General features: G+C 38.8%; 1 protein-coding gene and 1 long non-coding RNA gene across 3 annotated transcripts in view; both read left to right on the top strand.

The window, feature by feature from the left end:
- The window catches only part of LOC136344226 (adenylate cyclase type 6), a 117,215-nt gene that overhangs the window by 21,679 nt on the left and 74,535 nt on the right, over positions 1-21,001 (top strand). The window lies entirely within an intron of this gene.
- LOC136344227 (uncharacterized) lies at positions 11,006-13,699 on the top strand. 2 transcript variants are annotated; one of them, XR_010732926.1, is made up of 3 exons: positions 11,006-11,606; positions 13,122-13,211; positions 13,261-13,699. It is a non-coding gene; the product is annotated as an uncharacterized lncRNA (long non-coding RNA). The 2 variants fall into 2 exon arrangements; XR_010732925.1 differs by having other exon boundaries at positions 11,007-11,606; positions 13,122-13,215.

Raw genomic sequence — 21,001 nt, forward strand, 5'->3', positions numbered from 1 at the left:
ATAAAGTATTCGTACATAGCATGTAGTTGCATCTTCACCGTGACTTAACACATACACATTTTAAATTTAGTAAAATTGAAAAAGTTGAATATTAAAGGTAATAAAATAATTTTTTTTACAATGGTACATAACATTTTGAAAGCTTCTTAGGATCATGGGACGTAAAAGTAATGAAACATCGGAAGAAGTGCGACAGTTGATTGTTAAAATTACATAATAAATGCAAATCTTTAGCGGAAATTGGTAGAATAGTAAATAGGCCAAGATCTACTATACAAACGATTATACACAAATATTGTGAGCGCAAAACTTCCAAGAATAAACCTCGTGTTGGACGTCCAAAAAAATTAACTGAACATCTAAGACGCATTATTGCGAGGAAAGTTAAAGAGAATCCTCGAATAAGTGCGGAAAAAATTGCTACAGAACTAAAGACATACAACAATACACTTGTTTCTGCTAGTACTGTGAGGAATTGTTTAAAAAAACAAGGCTATCAAGGCAGAGTTGCTCGTAAAAAATATTTTATTAATGAGATCAATAGTAAGAAGCGATTAGAATTCGCTAGAAGACATCTTACCACCCCACTATCTTACTGAAATCGAGTCATATTTACTGATGAAAGTAAATTTGAAGTTTTTGGCAACAAACGGCATTTTAAGGTATGAAGAAAAAAAGGAACTGCGTTTAATAAAGAAAATTTACAACCGACAGTGAAGTATGGTGGAGGATCTGTTTTGGTTTGGGGCTGTATGAACGCTTCAGGAGTAGGATCACTTCATTTTATTGATGGTATTATGAACCAAATGGTATATATTCACATTTTAAAAACCCACCTTCTACAAAGTGCAACAAAAATGGGAATTAAGGATAACTATATCTTTAGCCAAGACAATGATCCTAAGCACACTGTTATAAATACCAGGCTCTGGATCCTTTATAACACCCCAAAATATTTGAAAACTCCTCCTCAGTCGCCAGATATTAATTCCATCGAACATTTTTGGAGTTACTTGGAAAAAAAAATTAGAAACCACCCAATCCAATCAAGGGAGGGATTAAAAGTTGCACTTTTAGAAGAGTGGAACAAAATTCCGGAAAATTTTACAAGAAATTTAGTTAATTCTATGCCCAGAAGGTTAGAGGCAATTATAAAGTCAAGAGGTTATCCTACAAAATACTAAAACTGTTATTAGAGTCGTATTTGTTACTTTAAATTTTGTTTTTGACATGTGTACGAATACTTATTGCGTCTGAATTCGTGATTATTTTGTAGTTTCCTATATTTATTTAAATAATAAAATTATTAAACTTACTTTTTCTTTTAAAAATATTTGTGAATAATATAAATGAACCTCTATATGTTTCTTTTTGTCTTGTAAAGATGTCCTTTATAGCATAAAATCGATCGTTTTTATAATTTTGCGTTCTGTACGAATACTTTCTGCACCGACTGTATATGAAAATTATCGCACACTTCAATGTCCTGAACCCGCGTCGGTTTATCTTTGTTACCTTGTTGACATAGAATTTCATTAAGGTCTGCGTCATCAACATAATGCAGGTAACCATTACAAATCCCTTGCAGAGTTGATTGTTCGTCCTGATGCTCCGTCATCAGATAAATAGCCCTGTTCCTAAGCCATAGCTTGGATTAGTTTCATTGTGTGCACAGTATTAAACTAATGCATACCTGTCTCCATTTGAAAAAGCGTCAAACTATGGATTTTTTACCGACTTCTCGTTCACCTCTAAATTTCACTGGTTTAATTACGTTCCTGTTCCCATAGAGATTAAAAATTGTTTAATTTTTCATCAGACACCTAATCTTCATTCCGATAACAGTTTACGGAGTAAATTTCTGCAAGCAGTTATATAGCACGAATTGTTTAATTTAAAATCGAAGCTTTGTCTCATATTTTCCATGCTGGCTATGAACCAAATCGTGCGACGACGTTCGCTGAGGTATTTAGTTGCGAAGAGCAGTGGCAGGAGCCTCCGTGGAACCGTGCTAGAAACTGATCGATGTCATAGAACCGGACGATGATTTTCCGTTAAAAACTGCAAGGACACTCTCGCCGACGTAAAATGGGCTTCTGACTCGGTTTTTATGAGTGCGTGTCGGAAGCGAACCCAGTGGAACCCAGAGCCCTAGGACGATCGTCGTAAGCAAACGATTTTAGATGGCATGAAAATAGTCGCAAGGGGCTAAATCAGGCGATCGCGCCGGCCAGAGCAAGTCACCGCCCGAGGAGGTGGCTCGTCGTCCTGGGAAGTGCTGCCAGAAAACGGCAATTGACAAGTGTGCTGCGTGTAACGTGCCACCGTCCTTCTGGAACCACAATTTCCCACGTCCGTCTCGTTGAGCGTCGGCAGGACGAACTCGCGGAATTATGTGGAAGTCACGGTCAGAAGTCACGGACGCTGCCCGTTCGCATTCTCCCAAAAACCCACGCGATGGGAGGCCTGAACTGGAAGACGTTCAGAAACACGCCGACATCCAGGTCTACTGTTGGAACGCCTCACGTTACGAAAGTGTTATTATTCTCCTCGCTTCTAGCGCTTCACTATAAATTCATGCACGATGACAATAAATATCGAATTATCGGTTGAAATAAATAACAAGATCCCAAGAGAAATGGCAACGAATCGATAAAAAGTTCAAAATTAAATTCTGTTTGCCTCTGCAACACGGGGCAATTTTCTTGTGCAAACAAGATGTGCACGTTTTTTCAGATAAAGTTTTCCAAATGATTGCCGAAGGGACCCAGCAGTGTAGAGGTATTTGTGCTGGAGATACGACGTTAGTTTGGCAGCTTTAGGGTTTTTTTGTAACCAGGTAAAAGGCAGCCTGCTCCTATTTGTGAAATTGGAAGATTTGAGACGGCTACATAAAAGAGAAAGTAAACTTAAATTTCCGTTTTACTAGAGTTCCCAGGGATAGAGCGAATTTAAATGTGATCATGAATTTTGAACGAAGTGGATGCAGCTTCCACTACAAGGTGCCCCAAAAGTCCACTCGACGAATTTGAAGAAGTGGCGGGGGCATCGGCGCAAACTTTTCCCTTTAACGAACGTGTGTGCGCAAGAACGGCGTTAGAGCTGCCGAGAAAATAACAAATTACTTTTAAATAATTTATAAATATTATTTTTAAACGACTAAATTAATTATTGATTTAGTTAGACGTTTTTCTGCTTCGGCCGATTTGTTTTTGTCCTCGGAACATTTCTTTGCAACAATCAGACACACCAAAAATTCGAATTCCAGCACCGTAGCAGGTATTATTACTAAACCACGATTATTCGTTTGGAATAGCAACAGCCATTTTATTCATTTTTAAAACAAAACATGTATCGAAACTGGGCGTGAATTTTTTAATTTGAAGAATTTACCGATAGCGGAGAAGGGCCCGCAGCCTGGCCTGCGCATTCTCCTGATCTGAACACCCTAGATCGTTTCCATCGCGTTTATCTCCGATCTCTGGCCTACGGAACTCCCATTCGCAACGAGGAAGGTCTCTTAGCGAGAATAATGACCAGTTGGGTACATCGACGAGCTCTTCCCGGAATGTTCCGTAGGGTCCGCGTGTCACAGTGCGATCTTTGTGCTGCAGCAAATGGTTAACGCTTGGAACAATTACTATGAGCCATCGTTTATTTATCGATAAAACATCTAGCACTAACAAACACTGATTGTGCCGATCGGAACCATATCGTCTAGTTTCCTGTTCAAACGGCCTATTGGCTGGCACGCGTTTATTTAAGAAAAAGTTTGTATTGATGCCTCTCACCGGCCCTTAAAGCGTATCGGTACGTATGGGACGCTCTGTACGTGGGGTGATCGGCCACCCTTCAAACGTCACAGATGGAAGGAATGTGCGTTGATTGGCACCGGTCTGACGTGGAGCCCTTTCGTAGGGCTCACTTTTCGGATTTTGGTATCAAAACCACTTATGGAATATGCAAATCCTGCGATAAAAATAGCTGGAGTAATTCCCGGACTTATCCCCGTTTAATCAATCGATCGGAAGGCTTCCTGAGTGGTAATCAATTAAGTTAGTTCGAATTGTAATGAAATTTCTTCTTTTCACAAGCAGGTAATCACTCTCCTGGATTCCAATAATTTCTCTCCTAGCTGGATGTTGTATTTGATCGCAGATATACTTAAAATAATGCTGATTTCTAATTAACTTTTACAACCCTGTGTAAGAAACTATAATGGAAAAAATTCTAAAAATAGCGATAGATATTTCCTGCCTATACGTACATACACGCGTATACAAATTCAAGGTACATACTTAAATTTAGTTGTGCTGTTTGGATAATATGTTCATATGCACACATGATAATAAATTCATGCTTACACAGCTTACATTGTTGACTTAGCTAGGAAGGTGTATTAATTATTCTTTATTTCATTAATTATCGCACAGATACTACGGTTGGTACTGATTCCCTTTCGTTTTGGTTATATGTATTTAGATTACTCATCTACGCATCGATTTGGAAGTGTGTTCGTATAATATACAGGATGTAATAAAACCTGCGGCAAAATTCCAAGAAGCAGACCTTCGAATAATTCAACGTTAAAAGTTCACATTAACAGGTGTGCACAACGGCTGAGTCTTCGAGATAATTCTATTCCCACAAATTAATTTTTTGCCGCATTGGTAATGCCCAAGCCCATAGCGCCCCTTTTTGCTCGAGCAGGTAATCTGCAGGCGTATGTTTATTTAAGAAAAAAGTTTGCACCGACGTGCCCCACCGCCCCTTAAGGTCGGTCGGTACATTTTTGGGCCATCCGACACATCTCCGCAATTGACACTTTCGCGAAATCGCTAATAAACCCATATGGAGGTGCGAAGGGACGTCCGATGGACACCCTGTGTTTTCGGTAGATAACGGGACACTTCGGAGAAAATTGTGCATGCCGGGGATGTGTTCGAAATTTTGGTGATATTCGCACAAAATCGTGGCATTGGTAGCTTCCACAAGACAACACGCGACCCAGGAAGGCCTGCCACGTCCGATGGATTGGAATTGAGAATTCACGGTAATAAAATTATGTGGAAAAAGCTCGCCGCTGTGGGCCCACGTAAATACGGAGTTTTTCTCTCAAAACCTTCCCAAGTGTGTCTTAACGTTTATCCGAATACCTAGTTAACACCCTGTAGAATAAAGTGTTAGTTTCGTACGTGAACCTCTCAATTATTATTAGACGACCTGTGTTTTTAACCATCAAGTGATAATTACTGTAATTATGTACAATTCAGTAGTCACGCTATAAAATATATGATAAGCATTACCAGATATATCAATTAGGATTACTACCTACACACTCATTCGAACACGAATCTCCAATTCCAAGACTCCCCAATTGGCAAGTAAAACGTGGAGAAATTCTACTCCTCAAATCATAAATCATAAAACACCTAAGAACGAACGAATAATTAATTAGAGAGCATTTCAATATGATCTTTGCTTAGACGTATTTCCATTATGATTTCACTAATTTTAGGTAACGTGTTCAACATGTGTAGGCAATATGTACCTACGTATATTTGCTGTCATGCACTTGTTAAGTTGGAGATGTCTTAGTTCATCCGACATCAAAGCGGAGTTATATTCCGTTCGGGGGAATCTGGTCCTCCGTTAACAACTGTAAAATACCGGATGGCGGAGTTTAAACTCGGTCGCGTGAGCTGCCAACACCAACTCCGCAGTGATCGACCCGATGACACTCCAGATCTGACCGCTCCAGATATTGTGGAGACCATCAGCGAAATCGTTCCGAAAGGGGAACGTTTCGAAAAGTATTGTACATCGCAATTTGAACGAAGTGGTTGATACGAGAAAGCAGTGCGTGAGATGGGCGTAGCGATTTCTAACAACTGAACAAAAACAGCGTAACGAGAACGTTTCAGGGGAGGATTCGACGATATATCGCAGCAATAGAGCTGGGTTTTTGCATCAATTCATAACCGGGGATGAAACGTGAGTCCATCATGAGACGAAAGAGCAGCCGTAACAACGAATTCGAAGGGGAGAATGGGCCCCAAAGAAGGCGCACACCGTTCCATCTGCAGGAGCGGCGAAGGCGTCAGTTTTTCGAGAGGCGCGAGGGATAATTTTGATTGACTATCTTCCTAAAGGAAAAACAATAAACGAAAAATATTACGTGAATTTGTTACAGCCTTTGAGAGGGCAAATTAGGAAAAAGCGACCGCACATGGTGACGCAGCAAGTCTTATTTCATCGAGAGAACGCACCGGGCCGGACTTCCGCCGTCGCGATGACCCAATCAATCGGCTTGGTTTCGGGCCTTTTCCTCGCCCACCGTATTTGCCAGATTTAGCCCCCTCGGACTATTTTTAATTTCCAAACTTGAAAAAAGATTTACCGACAACGAAGAGGTGGAGTGGGAGGTTGCTTCCTATTTCGAAACCTTTGAAGTTTTTTACTACGAACGAGACGTAAGAGCCGTAAAACATCGCTGGAAAAAGTGTGTCAATCTCAAAGGAGACTGTATGGAGAAGTAATGTGATATTTCTCAACCTTTCCCCTTCAAGCGTTAGGGCGGGTACTTCTTGGACTATCCTCGTACGACACGCACGAAACAGAACTAATGCGATGGTATCGTATGTTAAACCTTACGGCTAGTCGTAATGCACAGGATATTCATAACTACTTGTAATTTACAGAAATGATGGAATAGAATGCGATAATTGATATTTCTGAGAATATGTTCTAATTGACGAGGACTGGACATGGAATATAAAACGTTAACCTCGATTGTTTGCTTTCATTGCGAAACGATCCGAAATTAGATGAACAATTTCACAGAAATTTATTTATTCAAATCGCCATCATGCGGGCTCATTTTGGCATTGAAATACTTTTCCTATCCCTAGAAACTTGTGCGGATGCCGCTTTGTAAACTGTAGACGAATGAAAATTAACATCAAACGGTTAAATATATGTACCAAGGCTATGTTCATGCATTAATGTATAGGGGGAGGGGGGGAACAATTTTATGAAAGACGAGGCTAGTTTCCGAAGTCGACCTTCACCTTTGTTACGATAATTGCTTTCAACGATCACTGTTTACAGAATTAAATGGTTCATCATGGGGAATTCTACACAAATTACTGAGGTGCGAGTTCTTCCCTAGAAGAACCGACTGCTCAGAATCCGGCAATAAAAATTTCCCGATGTTTGCTACCTGAAACGTTCCGAGAAGCAATTATAAATGGTGTTCTTCAGAGGGATCCTTCTCGGCACTATACAAAGTGTTCGCTTAAAAATTTATCGTCCCAGTAAGTTCAGAAGCAGGAGGCGCCGAAATGCGGTTTCTTGAAGTCTCAGCGGCTGCAAGGGGGATCATTTGCGGCAGCAGCAGTGTTAACCTTAGGCGCGCCTCTGTCTCCGTCACCAAAATTTCATAGTGGAAAATCGCAATCTGCCTCGATGTACACGCCATAGTAAAGGACGTTTAAAATTCGCTATTTAGATATAAATAATTCTAAAACTGATAATAAATGCAAAATCGAAAAAAAAACAATTCTTTAACAGAATAAACAAATTTGCCAGAACTCAGTTTGATTCGAACATTACTGTGTGGTAACTGACAAATAATTTACTGCTATTATTAAAGTACTAGTTAACTAAAAATAATTTATTCCATTGAAAAAAAATGTATTAATTTATAGAGCGAATAATGGATTTTCTATGCAAACTGTGGCGGATTCAACGGGAAAAATCCCGACAAACATGTTTCGCATGTTCATGTCTTTCGACTATTGGGAAAAATTTTAACGACCGGATCTGCAGCAAACATAAAACCGAACAATCACAGGGTGTTAGACGAAGCTGCTCCGATCGAAGTGCTGGGACGCCGCACCCGAGATCACTATATCACTAAGGAGTATGTCCAAGGAAACCGTAACTTCATTAGGCTCAGTGCGCGAAATGATAAAAAGTCGGAAGCTGGGGAGGGATCGACAACAGAGGTGCAATGGAATGGTCGACAAGATCTCCTGACTTAATAATACAAAATGATAACATGCAGAAACTTCGAAATACAGTAACTCGGAAACAAAGGCTTTCCAGCAAAAATTGTATTTTACATTTTTTAATCGTTCCATCAAGCTGTGCACGTTCCTTAATTTTTCGCCTCGAGTTTTCAATCACCTTGTATAGAAACTGACGGATGCAAGTGGGTACCTTACGAGTGAAAAAAAAAAATCAGGAACTCGTGAAGGGGCTAAACTACCAAGTGATCATATAAATCGAAGTACGTATTTCAACAAATCGGGAATATTTCAAAATTGAATCATGAATCATACGTGAACAGTTTAAACCAGACTAACCCTGATAAATAACGTTGCGGACTGATTCTTTACAATAGTGCAATATTATGTGCAAACATTCTACATTTATCAAAATATAAATTTACGAACTACTATTGATGTAATAAGGTTATTCAGTCCATAAAACGTAATGGAAATTGCCTCTTTTAGCCAGTATCTATATTTAAATTCTGCAAAGTTGTTTTTTTATTCAACTTGGTAAAATGGCGTAAAATTATTAATTTATGGACTGTTTATTTTTAATAGCCAGCAAGAGAAGTAATTTAATAAAGCGTCCGGCACTAAATTAAAGTAGGTAAAAACGGAAGGTGTAGTGCCTGCGAGTGAATGTGTCGGGTATAAAAACGAATGAGTTCATTTGTATGTCGATAGAAACTGAAATATTACAAGGAAACGGGGCGAAAGGCACTTCATCTAGTAAATGAAAACTGAGCAACGTAATCCCGACACATTGAAATCATCAATTACGCCTATGAGCCTTTGATCATCCGCTACACCCGAACGCGTCCCTCTTCAAACTCTGCCTAACTCTATTTTCCACCACTTAAACCATCTCGGAGACCCTTCAGCCAACTAAAACTAACAATGACTTTAAAAGGAGAAAACCATCTATAACCTCGAGAGAGTCTTAACAGAATTGCGCCCCTTTGAAACCTGCTCTGCTCCTGAACTCTTCGTTTCATAACACCAGTTCTGTTATCAAATATCTCTTTGCGTCATTAGCCACTGCAAATTGATAACATAACTAAAGCTTGTATAACATATTGCTTTTGTGATGACTTTGGTGTTATGAATAACTGAGACGTGAGTAATTCAAGTTAAGAATTGGAAACTTGCCCCAGAAGACTTGAAAATACGTGAAGTTTTACTTTGTGTGGAGAAGTTGCCGAACTTTTACCATAAAGCTTCTGATATACATAAATGCAGTTTGTAAAGTGCTTTGTGTGTTCCTGCACTAAACTTATCCCTTTAGGTGGATTAGATATATATTTTCAATCATTGACAAAAAAAGTTGCAAAACAAAGAGTAAAGAGTTACTTTTACTGCGTAGGAAGTGAAGTGCAACTTTACTGTTCGTTTCCTGTCCGATTGCAGAAAATTTCACGAATTCCTTTAATGCGAAGAAATGTAATGAAAATTATGAGACTTTGGGCACAGTTCGTGGAAAATCGCTAACGTATTAAGAAATTTTAATACTGGATAATTCATAAAGAACTATTTCTTAGAGGCCTGAAAAATTGTGAAGATTTTTATACTTCAGTACTTTACACGTCGAATCCAGGACGTGCTGCATAATTCATTGAAAATTCTGCATTTTCCTTTGAAGTTAACAACTTGAAAATGTCGAGAAGCTTGGATAATATTGAGGAATCTTAAATATTCTAGAATTTCTTGGTGAGTCCTAGAGAGGCTTTAAGACTCCCAGCTAACATCAGGCGCTTCTATCCTGGGAAATTCTAGCCAGTTTATAGGTAATTTTTCAATTTGCTTGCATTGCAAGAAATATAAGTTCTCGTACATTCTGAATTATTTTAAATTTATCTTGAGCGAAAAAATATAATTTTCAGATCCTTTATTTCGAAGCACCTTCAAAATCGAGAAAATCAGTGTTTCAGTATTAAAGTTAATCCATATTTCAGGAAAAGAAAGAAAGAGAGAAACCTGCCCAGAGCAGACTGATAGAACTCATCGCGGCCGTATGTGGATATCCAGTTAATACCAGACATTTTTATTCCTGGATATCTTTCGAAATTCAGTGAAAATTCTGCCGTCTGCCCAAATTTGAACAACTCGACGTAAATTTCTCAAGTTTTAGGTAATTCTAATCAGCTTGCAACATATACAAGGTGGTCGTTTGAAAACGAAACACGCACAGTTCTGAACAGTTGAGAAAATTTATGCAAAAACGCTCGGACACGAAAACTTATTTTTGAGGGGAAGACATTTTAGGAGAATTTGGATTCCCCTATCTGTAATCCCTTAAGCGAGAGGGTGTTCGGCCCCAAAATCTAAACGGAAAAGGGAGTCGAGTGTGTATGAATGTAAATGAGTAGCTCATATTGCTCTGCACATGTCCTCCACTAAATCAGGATGTCGTTGAATCGCTAATCCGTAATACAACGACAAATCGCTCAACGCCGTGCAAAGGGGGACAAGGCACTAAACGCGAATTTTGAGTTAAGGTCATAAATCACACGAGAATTGTTGAAAATTGTGTTACATGGAGAGTTCGAAAATTAATTCTGACGAATAAGTTAAGCTCAAGTTCAGTTATAATACGTATTTTCGTATTTTTCACTTTTTTGCGTATAATTTGCAAAAATGTCTATCGATGCAAAGGAAGTAAGGAAAAAAGTATAATCCGGCTTAGTTATTAATTATGTGAAGCGATTTGTAACATTTAATCGAATTTCGGAAAATCACCATTCACAATTCTCCTAGAATAGTCGAGAGTTTGCCGGTCCATGAGGCAAAGAGTAGAGTCCTACATCTTGGTAGGAGGACATTTTAAAAAAATTGTATTTTTTTTTTGCTTCGATTTATTTAAATTTTAAGCTGCGCAGTTAAACAAAATTAAGCTAAAAGCAAAATTTGGCTAAAGAAGTTTCTTAATATTGAAAAATACCTGCGTTCTTTCCACAATCTACCGCGAAGGTCAGTTCAAGGTGGATACAGCAAAAAATGGAAGGCGTACCTGGCGCCTCCTAATATAGGTCACGTGACATTCCACACATTCCACTGCGAAGTGTTAAGCGCGCACTAAAGGGGATGACCTCTTTAATAAAGCGATAGCTGTGAAGGTTTTGAGACAATGTGGCATCGGACGTAAGACAGAGATTTAATACGTCTAGATGAATGCCAGATAAGGATGACAGATGTGTAACGCACTGAGAGAGACGGGATGATAATATTGCCGCCCTTTTCCAAGATGTCTCGTTCGTTGCTTTCATTCTAACCTCAAATTATTTGATTTGATTTGAATTAAAAGACCGTTAATATTCCGTTAGTTACAACTTAATTATGTGATGTGTAATTCAAGGACTTACTTTTTACTACGTATTATGTTGGAGTTTCCTTAATACCATAATTAACAATATAGATTAACCTTAAGACACAAACGAAATTACTTTGAGGAAGTGAACGATCGGGCTCGATTGTGTGCCGCGGAAGAGGTTACAAAACCCAGAAGAAATAGTGGTAACTGAACCTGTTGCATTTTTGGATCAATGTGACGAGGTAGGTGTAAAAAATGCTATTTTTCTAGTACAGAAAATCTTTATTTAATGAGAGAGCATTACTTTTAACACGAATCTTCAGTTAAATGTCTGGTGCAAATTGACTTTTTGCCAAAACTGATTGGAGAACTGTAAAAAAGTGAGTAATAAGCCTTTTGCAAAAGATGTATCTCCCGTTTTGGAGGATCGTCCTCTCCCTTTAAGACGATATTTTCCATTTATTCAAGAAGGTTCTGCTCAGTACCATAATATTAAAACTCTGTTATGGCGAACCTGGGTTATAACGATCGGTCGCCTTTAATGAACTAAACGTCAAGAATGCACAAAGTGTCCACTTACGTGTCACTTGTATTCGAATATAGGGAACCATCGGTTTTAGCGAACGCTTTTCAGACAAGAAGTTATAGGTTCGATCGGTTATAACGCACTAATGCGTATTTAAAATACCATTCTGAAGAATTTATTAGGCTATTTTAGGGTATTTTTTTGTCGGGATAATCTCGGCACGGTAAATCCCCGTGCATTGAATCATAGTTGATTTTGTACGATTTCGGATTGCATTAACTGCATTTTATTAGAATTGGATGTTAAGACTTGGGTAATCTCCAAATCTGTCATCCCCATTTGTCCTTGCATAAAATTAATGTGTATATGTCTAGGTTTAGTTCACACCCCCTAATCAGCCACAAGTAAACGCAGTTTAGTGTCAGCCAAGGCGAACACACTATATGTATTGACATATTAACTAGAATCGAATATAACCAACGCCCGGCTGTAGTGAATAAAATCCCTCGTCTCCTCATGTTCATTGGAAACAATTATCGATTGTATGCCTAAGACTAAATTATAGAGCGACGTGCGTTTGCGACTACATTTGTACAAATAGTTGAAAAATACACTGTTACATACGATCATACTGTAAAAGAGTGTGCAGGAAAAACCTCAGTGTATATCTTATTTATCTACTCCGAATGCCTAGGGCGCTCCGTTAGTGCTTTTGGTTTGAAGCGTCATTATTAGTCGAAAAGGGAGGAGGCGCCTAAAGAGTCTATGGAATATTAATTCTACGATCATGATCATATACTATGGAAAAAAAATCAATTTTTTTGACCCGTAACTAGCCTACCCGCTTAAGGGGGAAAGGGGGTCATGGCCATAGAATTAATATTCTATAGGGAAAGATTTCTACGTGGTCCTGGCATTTCCGATTGGTCGTAAAAGTGAGTTTTTTATGAGTTTTTCATTTTGAAAACTTTGAAAGCGTTTTTCTCAATACGACGTTTTTACACCCGGCGCAGACTATTCAAAAACAATGTTCGGCATATTTATGACTGTCGTCCGTACCCCACGCATGTTGAAATCGTAACGCATAATTTCGCCTCATATATAGCCCAAGAAAATGTATGTTTTCCTCTCCGTCGCCATTTTGTTAATTTACAGCGAAATTAAAAAATTTTGGTACGGGCGGTAGCGATCGTAACACAGATTAAGAATATCTTTCGATTTTCTGTTTCAGATATCTAGGAGGGCCGGAATTACCTGCGTCAGCAGAACTGATATTTTTTTTGATCGATGTGGAAGCAGATTTTTAAATAAATACATATTTGTAAGTTAAAAAAAAAAAAATTCTACTGTCCTAAATCATACCTTTCCAGGAAGAAAGTTCGCTCGATTGTATGCGATACTTTTTGAAAAGAATATGTTGAAAACTTGTTCGTGTTCAGACGTTCACGCTAGCCTACCCACCCAAGTCGGCATAAATTTCTATAAGGAAAAATTATTTTGATAACGTTCTTATGGCAAGACCAAGCTTAAGGTAGCCCCAATTAAAAGCCGCCAAGGAGAATGCCAGCACAGAAGCATAAGAAATGAAGTCAACCTTTAATGTCCAATCGGCGAAATTGCGAATTTACTGCCTCAGACTCGCCTATGAAGAACGCTACTGCAGCAAATATGTAACTTTTTGCCTCGTTAATCAAATAATTATTTAAAGCTTAAATCAAATAATTATTCCTAAAAGAAATCGTCGATAAACGAGAACGATTGAGCGGAAGTAATTAAATGTCAAATTTATATATTTGTATTCGAAGTTTGCAGAAGTATCGCTTGTTTGACTTAAACATAATAAAGCGGTTGCCTTTGCCACAAAGTATGTTTTACCAGGGAAAGCAAACGTTTAACGAAACAGAACTTTGATTGTGAATTATTTGAGCTCACGTCAGGGGATTCGAATATGTACCCTTAATTGAGTTCCTTATAGGGAACGAAATGAAGCCAGAAATGTCTTATAAAGCCTGTAGTTAGACCATGCAACTGACTTCAATGAAACAAAGAACTTTATGGAAATGACGTCCAATAAAGACAATATTTTAGCTTATTACTGGAGGGCGAACGATAGCTGTATTTGATCGTTCCGTAATATTTTACTTTTCCAAATGGGTAGCGTTCACCGAAAAATGATCAATTTTAATTTCGAGAAATCTGAAACAACACATGCAGTAAAACTCAAAGCTCGTGTTAATGGGATTTTGTTGTTAGCGCGGTTCATTATAAAACATTTCTAAACATGAACATAAAAAAAAACTGGAAATGTTTCACTGGAATACAAATGCCCCGTCGGGGCTTATTTACGGGATGAGCATGAACGAAATCACAAAAGAATTGAATGGGTAGAAACATACGCATCAAATTGATTGTGACTAAAGCTGATTTGAAAGTTTGTTGCTTTTCAAATGGGTGATAAATAGTTTGTAGAAGCATGGAACTTCAGATTGGAAAATTACGCTTTGAACAATGCACGTCCCTTGGGGAAGTATCTACTTTGCAGATTTTTAACTAAAGGTTCGAATGGTTCTTTTGGACGTTAACAAAACCGTTTGAAGCCCCTCTGTTGAGGTGAGCTTACTTCTGTTCCCTTGTGGAATGTGATCATTTTTCTTTTAATTTGCGGATTTGTCCTTCGACTCCTTTTGAGGGGTTATTAGATATTTTATAATTCCACTTCGTCGAAACACTGCATCTCGTGGTATGGTGCAGAATCTATGACCTTGGCGGCCTTTTTTACATACTGAAATTTTTTTTGGAATTTTTACTACATCTGTTCTTTTGCCGATTTTGCCAGACTAGTCGTTCCACTTTATTATATCGTCAAAGAGTGTCCGTAATTTTCAATAGACGATGAAGATGCCTTTCAATTCTCAATGACAAGTCCATGCTCGCAACTCAAAAAGTTGGGGGTTGCAGGTGTCAGGCGAAAGGGGTTTAATCGAGGGCCAAAATTTGGACCCCACAAAATGTAATTTCGAAGCCTAAAATTTGCGTGTTTCGGCATTTTTTCGCACACTTCGAAATATCCAGATATTGAGTTTGTTCCATTTGGCCGTTCCACCCCATGTGTGTCAGGTCGGAAACTTGTTGAGTCACGTGGCATATTTTTCAATTTGTTTCTCAACTCCTTTTATGGATTTCGAATCTTTGTCGGACGTCAATCAAGAGCTGCAATTGCCTCATCTGTAGTAGCTGATCTGGGACCGAACGAACGGACAGCTGGCGTTGTCTGGAATGCGATACGCGGTCAACAGGGAGTGCGGACAACATTAATATGTTGGACGAATACTGACAAGGCAGAAATGATATTTATATTTCGCCGAATTATTAAAATTTACGCAATGACATTATGCATTAAAATGTAAATTTCATATTAATATACCCATCCACATCCAGAGAGGAAAACTGCCACCGTACTCAATTTTTCCCAATGACTGAAAACCAAAACCTAATTTCCATAATCGCTCCCAGTAGTTTCGCCCTACCTATATTAATTTAAGCCACACATGACAGTTTTCAGACGGAATTTTACATAGGTGTTATTAACTTTTAGGCGGAAATTCTTTTTCCCAGGTGGAATTTCCGCTGAACTAACCCAATGTAATTTGGCGAAGAGGAAAGGTTACTTTTGGTGCGGGGCCGAAGTTTTAATGCTTTACCCGTATCACCTGTCACTAAACAATTTGGGAGTTTTTGAGGATTTAATTTTGAGAGGCTGAAGAGGTGAGGATTATTGACGGGCAATATTCCAAAATTGTAAGTGAGGATACGGGAAATTAGACATATCTACATTCAAAAGCTGCGCGAAATTTATCTCTAGATAGAGCAGTAGATCCAGTTGATGTAAATCGTGAACTTTTTATGCTTACGTGTGCGTTTTGTATGAAACTTTACCGATTTGAATCGGTATAGTTCACCTACTCGTCGTAGAGCACACCGTGCGGCTCTGAATCATTTGAGGTGCCACCGGATCCATTTTCAATTAAAAGAAAAAATGCCGTTTTGTGCTATAGGTGACCTAAGTGACATTAGAAAAAATTAAACAAACATCGAAAGATAGTATTTTTCGTCCTGTTTAATGCTCCTTTTGAGTAAAAAAAAATAATAATAATTTGTTGGGAGGTGGGGGGTTGGGGGAGGGGGCATAATGAAAATCCGCACGGAAACATGGATGAATACTGTCGGAATCATCAACGTAACTTTTCCCTTTTCTTCCTCTCCCTCAGAAATCCCTGCTCCCTTCGAAACCTTGACGTGTTCTCAAACTGTCCATGGACAAATTTTATAGCATGAAAGTATTAGGTATTGGACATTTTTACGCTTTTTTTTTGAGTTTAAAAACAATTCACACAACAACAGATCTTCAAACAGGCAGAACTTTTAAACAGAAAAAAAGAAATTTATCAATGAGGACTTTTTGAGAGATTCCTACTTGCTCCTAGTATACGACCCAAACACCCCATTACTTCCTCATGTCAAATTAATATTCGTTAAATACAAGTTTGGGGGAATGGCTGAAAGATAATAAAGCTATTTAATACTAACTGTCTTTAACTAGCAAATAAGGGAGGAATTTATGACGTAGTTCATGTTTAATAAGCACATAGGGGAACATGATTGGGGCGATTTCGGGCGAAATTCAGGACGGGAAGTTAACCCGGAATACTTTTTATTATATACTAAACGAGAGGAATATTGTAAAATTGCGTTGTCCTGCACCTGAAAATCTCCTAGAGCAATTATTTTCTCGTGCGTCTTGCAGGTGCACGAAAATTTTTTTTCCCGCACGTTGGGTTTGTTAACATCAGACGAACGAATCGATATTACGCTTATATTTAGATCAGCTGGATGCTGGCTGCTATTATACAACTAAACCTTGCACGCTACTAGTTATTTGCTTCTTGCATTGGTAAACGACTTCTACTGCCAGGAAATTTGGAAGGTAACTTTGTTATCCCCCAGTCAAAAGAGTCGAACATTTTATTCGCTTTGAGTTGAATCGGCTATATCCAAAAATAGAGATTTGTTTCTTTATTTTCCGGACCTTGTGAGTCTTAAAAGCGCCGCTCTATATAAAGCCAAGATAAAAGGGCCGGATATTATGCTCAGCCCACCTTGAGACAGCCCGAAAGGCTCCTAATATCGCTTCGAAAAGGGAATGCGAAAAAAATATCCGAAGTGACAGAAATCGAGTTTTTTATAAGCGTCACTTACCTGCGGGGATCGATGGTGTCTCGAAGGGAAATTTATTCGCCAAAATAGGTAAGTCGGGCGAAACTTCACCTGGAGGGTTCCTAAATTCAGGCAAACCGTATATCTCCAAGCGATTCGATTTAAAACTTTTTTTCGGAAACTTGAATTTTATCCGCTTTGTTTACTTAGACGTTTTTACAATACTTCCGAAGGTGTCCGTGCACGCGGGAAGCTAACGACACGGGCTACTCCTTCTTGGTGAAAGAAAGCACCTTTGAACTGCCTTGAACTTAACGTTGACAGCTCGAAGATGTGGAAAACATCAACGGAATTTCCTCTCGTTAACGCTTTCGAGTTATCGAAATAGATTGATCGTATCGAACGAAATAAAAATACTCCCGTATGTATCCGTTGCCACTTCGAATTTCCCCGTCATCTTTTAGTATCAAACGCCGGCTAAAAATGGCCATTATCGACAAGTTTAATCGTACGGAATAATTGATTCAATGACTGGTACTAAATAAATTAGAGAAATTGATTTTGCTTCGCTTAAAATAAACCAACGAAATTTCCAGTAATCAACGGTGCACGGTCCGTTGTAAATACCCGAAATCAAAATAACTTTCCACGTGCTGGTCGGTGCACATTTTGCAGATTTTACGCGTCTCATTCATGAAATTAAAAATAACTATTTGAGTAACGCAACGTAGACATGGATAGAATGAATAACACGGAAATTTGATAAGGCCTCTATACTCGAAACGAGCCAATCAGCCTAGTTCCAGAAGTTCGGTTCAAGGATTTTTGGTTCTGATTATTCATGACGTTTGAGTGTTTCGAATACGATTCCACGTTCGCCTTTCACGTACTGAATACACTACGTTAGCCCGCAATTAGTGCCTCCTTATCTCCAGCTTTTACTGTCTCGCTGGCGAAAATACTATTTTATGTCAAGTTCACGCAGAGTAAACTTACCACAACTTATCTTATTATATTAAACTTCAGCTCGCCATGTACAACACCTTAGATATCGATAACAAACACTATAAAATTTATATCGAATATGTAGAACCCAAGTCTTACATATTCGATATACAGCAGCGGACAAAGGTGGAGCCGCAAGCGTATTCTTGAAAATGTTCAGGGTTTGTTGCGACCTGTCCGTAAATTAGTAATACCAAAACTGCGTTGGGACATCTGGAAATAACGCTGGAAAAAACTACAAGTTTGTCCCTTGAGTTGGAGGCGTTCAACAGCAAAAACGAATAAATGTGGCGGACAAACGTCGAGCGACGATATGCAGGGTGTCCGGGAGTAGCGTTGAATTATTTTATGAGGTGATTCTGGGGGTTAAAACAATAAAAAAAGCTCTTACAAACATACCCCAAAAAATGCCTCTTGAAGGGGCTGCAACCCCTTAAAGGAGGACCCCTGAAGATGTTCTTTTTTTGCAACATTTTCGAAACGGTTTGTGTGAAAATTACGAAATTCGGCGCGCTTTAGCGAGTAGGAACGGGAAAACTTTCCTTGTTTTAATAATTGCAAATTTTAGTCAGGGTCGTCACATACGGGGGGCCTCCCACGTAAATCTCGCCTTAATTTTTTTGTTTGTGACGTATCTTTATTTTCGAAATCAAATTGCCGATTCGCAACTGTTTTTCAGTAAAAAAAACTTTTGTTTCATTCATCTCGTTTGGATAGACCGTTTTCCAGGAAAATAGATTTTTATAAATCGACGCGCGATTACGGGGACATAGAAATGTACGATGTTCCATGAAGAAAAGAATAAGAAGATCTGCTGAGATGGACGGAGGCCATTTTCAACATTTGTTCTCAGTAATAATTACTAATATTGCTCGTAATTGGTCAATAAAAAAATATTTCTATCAACAAGGATGCCCACCATGCTCATTAAGATACATTTCCATGTCCCTGTAATGCCGTATCGATTCTGACTTATTAAAATATACCGAATATTTTAGTTTTAACACAAACCGTTTCGAAAATATTGCAAAAAAAACATCTTCAGAGGTCCTCCGTTAAAGCGTTTTAACCCCTGTAAGAAGCATTCTTTGGGGTATGCTTGTAAGAACTTTTTTTATTATTTTAATCTCTAGAATCACCTCATAAAATATTTCAACGCCATTCCCGGACACCCTGTATATCGTCGCTCCACTTTCGCCCGCACATTTATTCGTTTTTGCCGTTGGATGCCTCCAATTCAGGGGACAAACTTATAATTTTTTCCAGCGTTACTCCCAGATATCCCAACATAATTTTGATATTGCTAATTTGAGAATAAGTCGTAACAAACCCCGAATGTTTTCAAGAATACGCTTGTGGCTCCACCTTTGTCCGCCGCTGCAAATTCGCACTTGCGATTTTTCCCGGTGTCTCGTGCCCCACTGGGTCACAGTCGCACTCCACAAACCCAAATTGGGTAACGAGAAGTTCGTCGCTAGTCCGTGGCGGACATCTGGATGAAGGATAATGACGATCTATTTCGAGTCTCCCTAATAAACCCAAATTTCGACTCAGAACCAACAGATCCAATTCTCGATTGTTGGCCATGCCCACACATTTAAATCCAACACACGTTAAATTCGAGACGTTTAAATGAGACAAAGCCAACATGAAAATCATACATTAAATCTACCACCCTCGGAGGAATATGATAGACATGCCCAAACTAAGGCGATAATTCAGTTAAATTTAGTTAGTACGCAGTTTGCCCCCTCATAAGAAACCACTAACACGTAATACGGTTCGGGTTGATGTTGCTAACGAAATCTAGTAATAAAAGAGAATGAACCAAATGGCAAATATAGTGGGAAGGAACTGGGTCAAATTTATTCTATCAGGCTCATTTGGTTGCATATAGAAGCCAGAAATTTGGCGTTGTACAGTCCATACTCCTCACTGAGGCTCTTGCCCTGCGTGGAAAACTTTCGTTATTATCTTTGGAGGGGTTCTGTGGTCGACCTAATAAAATTTAATGTACGAATTAATTTACGTTTTCAACTTCAGTGCTTAAAACACCTTAAAGACCCTCCATACCAAACTTTAAATTAGTTTTCCCCAAAATAATAGTCGAACCTAATCTGTGCCGGCCGCTTCAGGACGATAACGGAGGTGGAAACGCCCGGTATTTTTTGAACTTGTGATTTAATATAACTCATAGGAGTACAGTATAATTATAGGGGTAAAAAACAGTTATTTTTGCTGATCATTTGAGTCCGACACTTTCGAATCATTAGTTCTGGCCACACGTTAACTTCGTTACTGTTATTTTGAGATTTAGTGCTTGAACAGACCGCTTAATGGGCGTGTTCTCTTCAGTTTTTCTCGGTAAAAAGACATTTTACGATAAGTAACATGAAACTTACAAGAGTTGCTGGAAATGTTCTTCTTTAACTTCGGCGCAAGCATTAGCTCGCTTTAACATTGATTGCCGAGCACATTGAAATATTCCCGGCGTACATCTCATCCGATTACATGAACTCCGTATCCGTTGGATTCGTTCTTCTTCGGTATCGACTGGAGTCCTATCTCCGAAGGACTTTACGTGCCACCAAAGGGACAAATCGAACGGATTTAAATCTGGCGATCTGGGCGACCTTGACTGTGCTTAATGCAAAAAAACGTGAACGTTTTTAAAGAGCAGGTGGCGCATAAAAAGCAATAATAACTGTAAATAGCACTGACAAATTCCAATAATGCGGGGCAAAAAATTGTTGAGTTTTTGCGAAGAAACGAGTCTCGAGGAAAAGTTTCACATCCTGTATCTTTAAAGCGAAACATCGCCGGAGCTAGTTTGTCATAAAAAGCCTTAGAATCACTCCATGAATCACCCCTTGGGGTGTAACCACGTTCTTA

The sequence above is a fragment of the Euwallacea fornicatus genome, chromosome 16 (genome assembly GCF_040115645.1).
Source record: "Euwallacea fornicatus isolate EFF26 chromosome 16, ASM4011564v1, whole genome shotgun sequence".
NCBI classification, from domain to species: domain Eukaryota; kingdom Metazoa; phylum Arthropoda; class Insecta; order Coleoptera; family Curculionidae; genus Euwallacea; species Euwallacea fornicatus.